Source organism: Chenopodium album, chromosome 19 (assembly GCF_948465745.1).
Source record: "Chenopodium album chromosome 19, dcCheAlbu1.1, whole genome shotgun sequence".
Lineage (NCBI taxonomy): Eukaryota > Viridiplantae > Streptophyta > Magnoliopsida > Caryophyllales > Amaranthaceae > Chenopodium > Chenopodium album.
In genome coordinates this window covers 27679833-27692046 of record NC_137852.1, presented here as the reverse complement: position 1 = coordinate 27692046, position 12214 = coordinate 27679833, and positions in this window count along the sequence as shown.

The following is a 12214-nucleotide window of genomic DNA, read 5'->3' as shown; positions in this document are numbered from 1 at the left end:
ATTGACTGTTTAAAGGCATATTGGATGGTTCCACCCACTCAATTTGACTCCCGGAGGATGTTAGGAACAATGGTAAACATCTCGGCAATTTTTATTTCCGGGCGAAAAAAGGTCAAAAAATTCCAAAATTGAAGGCTATAATCCACGCTTTTTGAGGAATTTTGGGGTTACAGGCCCTGTGGCGAAAAGTCTTGAGACCTTAGGGGATAAATCTTACGGTCATATAATGACGTTTGGAACCATATATGACCCTTACATGTTGCCATAAATGTCCGTGGTAGGCTTGAGGTCACGATATCGGTGCAAGTTTGGAATGGGTAAATTGATTGTTAAAAGGCATATTGGATGGTTCCACCAACTCAACTGGACTCTCGGAGGGTATTAGGAACTATGGTAAACATCTCGGCAATTTTTATTTTCGGGCTGAAATAGGTCAAAAAATTCCAAAGTTGAAGGCTATAAATCCACGATTTTTGAGGAATTTTGAGGTTACGGGGCCCGGTGGCGAAAAGTCTTGAGACCTTAGGGGATACATCTTAGGGTCATATAATGACGTTTGGAACAATATATGACTCTTATATGTTGCCATAAATGTCCGTGGTACGCTTGAGGTCACGATATGGGTGCAAGTTTGGAACGGGTAAATTGATTGTTCAAAGGCATATTGGATGATTCCACCCACTCAATTGGACTCCCGGAAGGAATTAGAAACCATGGTAAACAACTCGGCAATTTTTATTTCCGGGCGAAAAAAGGTCAAAAAATTCCAAAATAGAAGGCTATAATCTACGCTTTTTGAGGAATTTTGAGGTTACGGGGGCCTGTTTCGAAAAGTCTTGAGACCCTAGGGGATACATCTTAGGGTCATATAACGACTTTTGGATCCATATATGACCCTTATATATTGCCATAAACGTCCGTGGTAGGCTTGAGGTCATGATATCGGTGAAAGTTTGGATCGGGTAAATTGACTGTTTAAAGGCATATTGGATGGTTCCACCAACTCAATTGGACTCCCGGAGTGTGTTAGGAACCATGGTAAACATCTCGGCAATTTTTATTTCCGGGCGAAAAAAGGTCAAAAAATTCCAAAATTGAAGGCTATAATCCACGATTTTTGAGGAATTTTGAGGATACAGGCCCCGGTGGCGGAAAGTCTTGAGACCTTAGGGGATACATCTTAGGGTCATATTATGACGTTTGAAACCATATATGACTCTAATATGTTGCCATAAATGTCCGTGGTAGGCTTGAGGTCACGACATCGGTGAAAGTTTGGAACGAGTAAATTGACTGTTTAAAGGCATATTGGATGGTTCCACACACTCAATTGGACTCCCGGAGGGTATAAGGAACCATGGTTAACATCTCGGCAATTATTATATTTCGGGCGAAAAAGGTCAAAAAATTCCAAAACTGAAGGCTATAATCCACGCTTTTGAAGAATTTTGAGGTTACGGAGCCTAGTGGCGAAAAGTGTTGAGACACTAGGGGATACATCTTAGGGTAATATAATGACGTTTGGAATCACATATGAACCTTATATGTTGCCATAAATGTCGGTGGAAGGCTTGAGGTCACGATATCTGTGAAAGTTTGGAACGAGTAAATTGACTGTTTAAAGACATATTGGATGGTTCCACCCACTCAATTGGACTCCCGGAGGGTATTAGGAACCATGGTAAACATCTCTACAATTTTTATTTCCGGGCGAAAAAAGGTCAAAAAATTCCAAAATTGAAGTCTATAATCCACGCTTTTTGAGGAATTTTGGGGTTACGGGGCTCGGTGGCGAAAAGTGTTGAGACCCTAGGGCATACATCTTAGGGTCATATAATGATTGTTTTGGGTGTTTTTGTCCCTTGGGAGAGTTACAACTCGAAGACTGGTCCGGAGGGCTTCTGTACCTGCAAAATCAACGAAGACACCGTTTGGGTGGTGCTCCGCCTCCAACGCTCAAGTTAGTAACTTGAAGGAGAGAAAAAGGTGCGGAAATTTAGGTGGGGATCTGCTAGGTTTTCTAGCTCAGTTGTCTCTATCAAAGGGACAGTTTGTGTAATAAATGAAGTAACGTGCCCTCCAAAAGAGGGGAATCTCCCTATTTATAGGGTCATTGGGATTTGTGTTCCTGATTAGGTGACAGAACCCTAATCAGAGATGGGCTGCGCCGTTTTACGGCTTTTTCGGGATTTGGGCCTGAAGGCCGACATTCTCCCAAATATCTGGGAAGACACGTGTCACATAGGGATAGGTCCATTTTGGTCCATCCCCGGGCTGACACGTGTCACCCTCTGATTGGGCCACGTGTGAGGGGTAAAATTACCCTAAACATTTGCCCCTCACAGATGTGACGTGGCACGCCACGTGGCATCTGTGACACGTGTCACTCTCCGAGTGGTGGTAATTTTACCGCCCAATTTTAACTTTTCAACTTCTGAGTAAATTACGGGAATACCCCTTCTTTTACCCTCTATATATAGCCGTTTACCCTCAGATTCTCATTTACGCTTCACAAAAATTTTCAGAGTAAACTTAGAGAAATTCTTGAAAGAGAGAGCAGAAGTCATCCGTCTGAGTCAGGCGTAATTTCCGAAGAAACTTAGTCGCATCAACACAGGCGGACCCGTCTACCTTCAGATATCAAATCTAAAGGTACCGTCTCTGACTCTTTCAGCTCTTTTTTCATTTTTCCGTTTGTATATATTCCTTGCAATAAATGGATTCATCACCAACACACACGGCACAACCTAGGGTAGAATCCAGCCGTTCACCAGGGACGGCTGAGTCTAGGACTGGTAGTGCCGTCTCAGGGTGTTGGGACCACCCTCATGCTTGGATTCCGACCATTTGCGCGTCTGTGCAGGACACAATGGCTCGGACAATGCAGACGGCACGAGATCCGGATTATAGAAGTGATGCGTCTGGAAGGGAGACATCTGGCTCTGGACACCAGACGGCTCCAGAGAGATCTCCGCCGCGTGGCCCCCCAACTCCTCCAGATTCCTTTTTGGAGGAATGTGACCAAAGCGTGGAAGAGATCTACAACCAAGGCGGTGAGGAGGCCGTCTCAGTTTCCTCATCCTTATCTGGGGAGGAGACGGAAAGTAGTCTCAACGCCTCTTCTTCAGACAATATTGATGATCTTCCTCCGTTTGAGGATAGTGAAGAAGAAGAGAGGAAGACGTGGAAGGAGAAAGATGATCCCTTTAAGATCCACGTCTCCTCAAAGGACATTGAACTTATGGAAAAAGGTCTTGATAAATTCTTGAAGGCTCACCCCATGGGAGACGGGTGGAAACTAAGGGTGCCTCCCCCAGACGGCACCATTTCTTGGGAAGATGATGAACGCAACGCAAACGGCTATTTTGGCTGTTACGAGGCGACGTTCAAGGCGGGCCTTCGCTTCCCCCTTCACCAGGCGGTGAAGGCAATTTTGAGAGGCTACGGCCTCGGAGTCTGGCAACTTACCCCCAACTCTTGGGCAAATATATTGGGGTATGTTCACCCCGGCTGGGAAGCTTTTGCTAAAATGCACTATCTTAGTCGCAACCCAAGCGGGTACAGAGCGTGGTATACTCTGACCACGTTTCCCCAATATATGATGACCTTGGACAAGGTGTCCAAGTTCGACGGCTGGAAACACAGGTTCTACCTGTGTACGGCTCCTACCAGGCGGGAGAATTCCGAACTCCGCCGGTACAATAAAAAGCCCGAGCTTATGGGCCGGAAATGCTTTCTTCCTCGAATCCCGGATGAGGATTACGACAAAATAATTGAGGCTGATCTCTTCGGCCTCGAAGACGCAACTCTGTCAACAGGAGAAACAATAAAGGTTCCAAAAAATTGGATCCCCAAGAGCGCCTGGTTCAGGGACGAGTGTTTCCTAGCCGCCTGCGGGCTAGGGCACATGTTTGATAGACGTATGCGCCTGAATTACTTCCGTCTGTAGTACTTTTGTGTCGGAAATATGTTTCTTGAATATGTTCTAACTGTTTTCCCGTCTGATCTTTGCAGAAGACGCATTAAACATGTTGCCTGAAGAGAAAACCCCCAAGCGGTCCTCTGCTCAGATCCGCCGAGACTTGGCGGAAGCCTAGGCGAAAGAACTCAGGGCCAAAGTAACCGCCTGACCCCTTTTCTAAGATTTTTCTTTCCAAGTTTCCTTTCTTCGTCTGCTGACATTATGTTGTTATTTTTTCAGGGAGGCATAGTGGACAAGACGTTTGAGAAATCTCTCAAACGGGCTAGGGAGGAGACGCCTGTCTCCAAAACCAATAAGTCCTCCAGGAAGGCCGCCTCCGTGACCACCCCCATTGCCCCGTCTGGGAGGCAAATGAGAGTTGGGGGAAGAAGCGAGCAAGTGTCAGGCCCCTTTGGCCTAGATTTGGTCCGTCTTCCTGCAACCGGGGGGCAATCAACGGCTGTGAGCGGCTCTCGCCTGAGCTAGGATGGCCGTTGCGAGTGAAATCACACTCTCAGCAAACGTCATCCTCAGACGGTCGAAACCAGATAGGCGCAGCTTTAGTAACTCAATCTGATGCTGATTATGGTGCAGATCGGTCGCCTCGCTGGCCAGACGTCCAGCAGCATGCGCGGGCAATGCTGGAGGCTGTGGGCAAGCGGGATAAGGATGCTATCCCGGGGATTGAGACGTTCAATCTGGAACGCATCTTGACCCTTCTGGCTTAGGTAACTTAGCCATTTTTCTCTTTTTATTTTTATATCCGTTTTTGCCCTTTTTCCGCCAGCATTCCTGAACTTGTTTATTTTTGCAGGCCATGTTGCGGGTAGACGGGCTCAAGCGTCCCTTCACCCGCAAACGGGATAAGGTAAGACGGGCCAATCAGTCTGCCACCAATGCCAATGACGTTGCTTTACACACGTCTATAGTTAATGAAATAAAAACTAAAGCAACCGAAATGACGCAGGCGGCCAGGATCTCGGAGCTGGAGTCGCAGCTGCAGGCGGCCAACCAGAAGGCTGAGGCTGCAGAGGCGGCCCAGAAGCAGGCGGAGGCTGACCTTCCTAAGCTTAGGGAGGACCTTCAAAGGGCCCAGGAGAGCCTCCAAGCGCTCCAAAACGCCTCTTCAGAAAATGCTGATCTGAAGAGTAAGGTGGCCCGGCTGGAGGAGGCGGCAGCTAAGGCTCAGGAGAACTTCAAGGCCACCCTTGAGGCGGAGCAAAACCGCCTGGTCGCTGAAATGTCCAACGACCAGGACGCCATGATGAGGATCGCCTGGGAAGCCTTGAATCCTGGGAAGGAGTATGGCGTCTGGGCTCTGGCTCACAAGTACGCTGACGAGGACATCTACTTGAGAGAGAAGGGGCTGCCTGAGCCGGAGTCCTTCCTCGTCTGGGCTGAGACGGACCATCCTGAGCCTGATGCCGAAGCCGAGGCTGATGCTCCAGAGGTTGAGATCCTTGAAGGAGGCGGGAAGGACCAGGAGGGGCCGTCTGCGGGGCAATAGTTTCAGCGGCTGTGAGCCAAGTCTTTGCTTTTTTTTTTTTTTTTTTTTCTTCTGTGGCAGTATGCCAACAAACTTGCTTTTCCGGCCTGTGCGCTGAGTATATTTGTATCTTTACCGGCTGAGGAGCCGTGTTTGCTAAACAATTTCTATTTCCCGGACGGGGTCTGGATAACAATTGATCCACTACAGCCGTTTAGCTGGGTGGAGTCTTAATGAATGCACCGACTGAGTCGGTTTTGGTATTTTCCAGCGCTTGTGTTTGTACTCCAATGTTTCAATTTTTTGCCTAACTTATCAAAAGCATGCGGCTTCAATTTTTCAATTTTTTGCCTACTTATCAAAAGTATGCGGCTGTCCTTGCCCCTGGACGGCTGTGTGCTGATGAGTCTATTTTATATATATTTTTATTCCCCGTCCCACGGTCATATTTGTGCTTATTTGAGCTCTACGGAGCTATTTTTATTACTAATATACGTTTTCTAGTGTTTTTGTAGAGTTGGTATTATTTTGTAGGAATTTGCATATTTATGACGATTTCCGAGCTTATTGAACCACTACAAAGATATTGGAGTCGGATCGTATTTTATGACTGTATATTTTAAGCCCAAGACCGAGTTACAGAAATTTAGTTCGGTGATTAAGGGCTCGATACGTCCAAGATTTCACAAGTTATTATTATTATGGACCAACCAAGGAAAGAAATTGGGCCAAATAATTAACTAGCTCAATCGTACAAATCCAAGTTTGCAAGAAAGTTGTTGGGCGTAAAGGAAGCGGGCCCGATCAGGCAACCCAACGCCAACTCGGATGAGCATGTCGCGTGATTCAATGAGTGGGCTCAATCCTAGGGGCTCACTCCAGCTACTTCGCCAATGTCGGTTATATTCACAATATTTATTTGGTGAAGGATTGAGTTTTGTTTTTTTTGGATATTTTTATCTTTAGCTTTTGATTATTTTATAGTAGTTTTAGTTTGAGTGGGATTGGTGATTTTGGTTTTTCCTATTTAAGGAGGAGGAGTAGTAGTCTTACGGGGGGTAGCTTTTAATTATTAGTTTTCTAGTTTAGTTTAGTTTAGTTGATTAATTAGTTTTAGTTTAGTTTTCTTTTCTCTCTCTAACTTTTCTCTGTCTCCCTTAATTACACTCTTAGTATTATTTTCTTTCTTGTTTTCTCTCTCTACAACTCTTGGTTTAATTTCAGTTATTTATTTTCTTTCTTCTATCATGTCTTCTTTTATTGCTTTGATTAGTTTAGATTTAATTATGCTTGAGTAGTTCTCTTTCTAGGGTTTGTGGGGATCCATGAATAATATGAAGGGGTAATTTATTGTTGTTAATTATCAATGCTATATTAATTTCCTATTGATTGATTTAATGCTCTGTGACTAGATTAGGCCTGATCTTTTATACATGAGTTTGACAATATTGATTCGAGATTCGAGAGATGAGAATTGATGTTTAGGTCTAGTTTTAATAGGCAGATTAATCTATAAATGGTTAAGTCGAGATTCGAGAGATGAGATTTAATACCGGTAGATTAATTCTGTGATTGTAATACGTAGCGAAAGCCCTTTATAATCTGGTCAATTGATGCATTGATGATTGATTATTATGTTTTACCCTGGAATATTGTTTATTGGTGAACCTATGCCCTAGACCTTTTAATATTTAATTTCTCCCTACTTTATTTTCCCTACTCATATTCTTCGTAGTATAATTCCTTTAAACAACAACAATTGGTTACTTTAATAATTTAGATTATAATTAAATTAATTAGGAATAAAAAGACTTGTTTCCCTGTGGAGATCGACCCTACTTCCCTATCTATTTTAGTTAGTGGTTTTAGGTAATTACTTTTGATTAGGTGATACGACTTTAGCCTGTCAAAATTTGGCACCGTTGCCGGGGAAACGGTTTTATTTTTATTTCTAGTTGTTATTAGAATCTAGATTATTATTTTTTTTATTTTTATTTTTATTTTTATTTTATTTCATATGAGTTGAAAATATCCATGCTTATGTCATTACAAGAATTATATGATTTTTATGCAGCACCTGACTACTGTTGTTGTCAACGTCTTTGTCATGAAAATCCTGAATGCCCTTATAGTGAGTTTTTTGTACGTGCTCCTGATGATTTTAGAGTCTTTCCATTAACATATGATCATATTCGAAAACGATTAGTTGCTAATGAAAGTTATTGGAAGGCTCTTGATGAAAAAGTCTATGGACACTATAATAATACGAATGTTATTGAGGATGAAGAACCCGTTATAGACTTGGTGGTTAAAAATTCACTGGTTGACGAATTGGTGATTGAAAAATCATTAGTTGTAGAAACGGTGGTTGAAAATTCCTTTGTTGATGATGAGGTTATTCATGAGGGTAAAATATTCAAATCGTTATTGGATGATAAAGACAATGACTACCTCCATGTTCGTTCTATTAATTCTAAATTTTTTTTGGAGGAAGTAGAAGGTTGTGGTGTATTTTCATCTCTTTCTTTTGATTTTTCCTATTACTTTGAGTTCTCTTTATGTGCTCCTAACCTTTTCTTTGTAGGGATTAATGTGCTTGCTATAAAGCCCTATCTAGTGCCTAATGAAATGTTTGCAGGAGCGTTTGATAAGTTACTTAAGGCATTGAATTCTTCCGATTGAGAGAAAGAGTATGGTCGAGCGGGACCTTGATAAACTAGCGCTTTGCGGGAGGCAACCCGTATTTTATTGTTTTTTTTTTTAGTTTAGTCTTTTCTTTTTGTTGTGTGTTTTTGTTTTTTGTTTTAGAGAGGTAAGGAGAGTGTAACTCATGCTTGTGGGAGTTGGTTTTTGTGCAGAATTTGAGCTAGAGAAGGCTGCATTTAACGTTGGACTGCAATCGGGCCCGACCGGGCAGAGTTCGGCCCGATCGGGCGCGAGAGCGGATCAGCAAAACTTTGTCAACTTCGACAGGCCATAACTTTTGCGTTTCTTATCCGATTTTGGCGTGTGACCTATCGTTGGAAAGATCTTCAAGTCTACTTTCCAATGCAATTAGAATCACTGCATTATGATTTATAGATCAAAAGTTATGATCAGAATAGTGCACCTGACTCAAATTTAGACTTTTTCCCACTAACACTTTGTTTCATTCTTGCCCAAATTTGTTCCAAAGAGATGCATTGCAATCCTCGAGGCCTTGGTGACATTGATGTGGTGATGATGATGAGTAGTCACCTTGAATACTAGCTTCCCTTTAAGACAATGAGGACATTGTCCAATTTAGCTTGGGGGGAGGTTCTCGTGTTCACATGGTATATCTTTCACTCTCTCTTTTTATTTATTTATTTATTTTTTTTGTTTTCTTTTGGTGTGCTTAGTATAGATTTTATTGCTTTCTTAGGTTAGTTTTATTCCAATGAATTATGAATCATGCTTCCCTGTGCCCCCTGATTAAAATTTTTCGAAATTATTTTGATTCTTGGTTATTGATGATAAATATTGTGGATTAGTTGATCATGATTTGATATTTGACTGCCTTGGAACCTTAACATGCATCAATTTTGTCCAACTACTTGTGAATATAGTGCTTGACTAGTTGATTTGGTTAGGAATGTGTGATTAGTTCCTGGTATGTCAATGAATTTGAGTATTGGTTTGCAACTATGAGTAGTGTTTCATGACTCACTATTATGCACATGTGGAGGACGAAGGCATTTGTTCTTTAGGTGGCCTTCAGATTTATTTAGATACATTTGTTCCCTTCTTGCTACCCATGTTGTTGCCTTGACCCTTTTATTGTTTTTAGCCACATTACAAGCCATGTTTGCCCCATTGGTTACTAGTCCCAAGCTTGGCTTGGGGGAGCTATTAGTGAGTGAGGTGAGGGAGTTTGTAGTGTGCACATTATTTGCACAATTTGGGTGGGTTTGAGAAGTTATTTGTTCTTGATCATATTTTTGTTTTGATGAGTTTTATTGTGTATATATTTGAAAAAATAAAAGTGTGATGGAAAAAAAAGAAGTTCAAAGGAAAAAAAAGTGAGAAAAAAAAACAAAAAAAAAGTGAACTTCTAATGAAAAAAAAAAGAGAAAAAAAATGAAAAAAAAAGAGCAAAAAGAGAAGAAAAAGTGTTTCATGTTCAAATTATCTAAGTGAAGGTTTATCAAAAGAAAAGAAAGAAAAAAATTGAGTTTCATTGTAAATAATTGAGCTTGAGTTTAGAGTTTGTTATTCACTCTAGTTCATTATTATTATATTTTTATGAGTGAATTTTGTAAGTATTGGGATTGATTATTATGATTGGAGTTGTATTTGGTGGATTTGTGTTGGAGTTAGTTTTGTTGGAGATGTTTATGATCATTATATTTGATCATGGGTTTATTAGGATATGGCTCCCTTTTAGCATAGCTTTTCTCTCACATATTCCCAAATTTATCCTACCCTTTACCCTAGCCTTACATTACAAGCTTTAAAGACCTTCTGACCTTGTGCATAGAGTTGTGTATATGTGAAAGTGTTGCTTATCAATGCAAGTTATGACTTGACATATTCCGAGTCGACTACTAGGTTGAGTGTATGTCTTTTTAAACACACGAGTGTTGTGAGTTTGGGAGGGCATTGTTCACTTTAAAGGGGTTGGTCGGAGAGCGATCGAGTACATCTTTTACTCGCCACATATATGAGAGTTGAGTGTGTGAGCACTAGTATTGAATTCTATAAGCTCTTGTGGTTTGCTCTATTTGACAATTCGTTAGGGAAGATTGGTAGTTGAATGGATTTGATTGATTGACTTTGATACATGTTTGTCAGATTTGCCTTGAATTATATTTTTTGATTTTATTGTATTTGGGGTGAAGTATTGATTTATTTATTCATTGCTTTGCTTAGGGGCAAGCAAAGGTTTGGCTTGGGGGAGTTTGATGAGTCTATTTTATATATATTTTTATTCCCCGTCCCACGGTCATATTTGTGCTTATTTGAGCTCTACGGAGCTATTTTTATTACTAATATACGTTTTCTAGTGTTTTTGTAGAGTTGGTATTATTTTGTAGGAATTTGCATATTTATGACGATTTCCGAGCTTATTGAACCACTACAAAGATATTGGAGTCGGATCGTATTTTATGACTGTATATTTTAAGCCCAAGACCGAGTTACAGAAATTTAGTTCGGTGATTAAGGGCTCGATACGTCCAAGATTTCACAGGTTATTATTATTATGGACCAACCAAGGAAAGAAATTGGGCCAAATAATTAACTAGCTCAATCGTACAAATCCAAGTTTGCAAGAAAGTTGTTGGGCGTAAAGGAAGCGGGCCCGATCAGGCAACCCAACGCCAACTCGGATGAGCATGTCGCGTGATTCAATGAGTGGGCTCAATCCTAGGGGCTCACTCCAGCTACTTCGCCAATGTCGGTTATATTCACAATATTTATTTGGTGAAGGATTGAGTTTTGTTTTTTTTGGATATTTTTATCTTTAGCTTTTGATTATTTTATAGTAGTTTTAGTTTGAGTGGGATTGGTGATTTTGGTTTTTCCTATTTAAGGAGGAGGAGTAGTAGTCTTACGGGGGGTAGCTTTTAATTATTAGTTTTCTAGTTTAGTTTAGTTTAGTTGATTAATTAGTTTTAGTTTAGTTTTCTTTTCTCTCTCTAACTTTTCTCTGTCTCCCTTAATTACACTCTTAGTATTATTTTCTTTCTTGTTTTCTCTCTCTACAACTCTTGGTTTAATTTCAGTTATTTATTTTCTTTCTTCTATCATGTCTTCTTTTATTGCTTTGATTAGTTTAGATTTAATTATGCTTGAGTAGTTCTCTTTCTAGGGTTTGTGGGGATCCATGAATAATATGAAGGGGTGATTTATTGTTGTTAATTATCAATGCTATATTAATTTCCTATTGATTGATTTAATGCTCTGTGACTAGATTAGGCCTGATCTTTTATACATGAGTTTGACAATATTGATTCGAGATTCGAGAGATGAGAATTGATGTTTAGGTCTAGTTTTAATAGGCAGATTAATCTATAAATGGTTAAGTCGAGATTCGAGAGATGAGATTTAATACCGGTAGATTAATTCTGTGATTGTAATACGTAGCGAAAGCCCTTTATAATCTGGTCAATTGATGCATTGATGATTGATTATTATGTTTTACCCTGGAATATTGTTTATTGGTGAACCTATGCCCTAGACCTTTTAATATTTAATTTCTCCCTACTTTATTTTCCCTACTCATATTCTTCGTAGTATAATTCCTTTAAACAACAACAATTGGTTACTTTAATAATTTAGATTATAATTAAATTAATTAGGAATAAAAAGACTTGTTTCCCTGTGGAGATCGACCCTACTTCCCTATCTATTTTAGTTAGTGGTTTTAGGTAATTACTTTTGATTAGGTGATACGACTTTAGCCTGTCATGTGCTCGATTTTAAACTGGGTTGGTTGATTGACTTGGGAACGTCTGATGCTGCAGAGAGCATGATACGTTTGCAAGTCAATCAATCACAATAGTGATTGCCCCAAACCGAGTGCACAGCCGTACATTTACAGGCGTTTCTGCTTCTACATAGACAGTTATGACCGCCTAGGTGAAGTTCATTAAGCTATTTGTACAACTCTTTTGCCCCAAACGGGGATGCGTACAATTTTAATGCGAAAAACGCTAAGTAAGGAATGCAGCCGGTAGAGGAAGCCGACTGATGTCAATTGACATCCGGTTCTCCCACCTTAATATTTCCTTAAGTTGTTCAGGCAG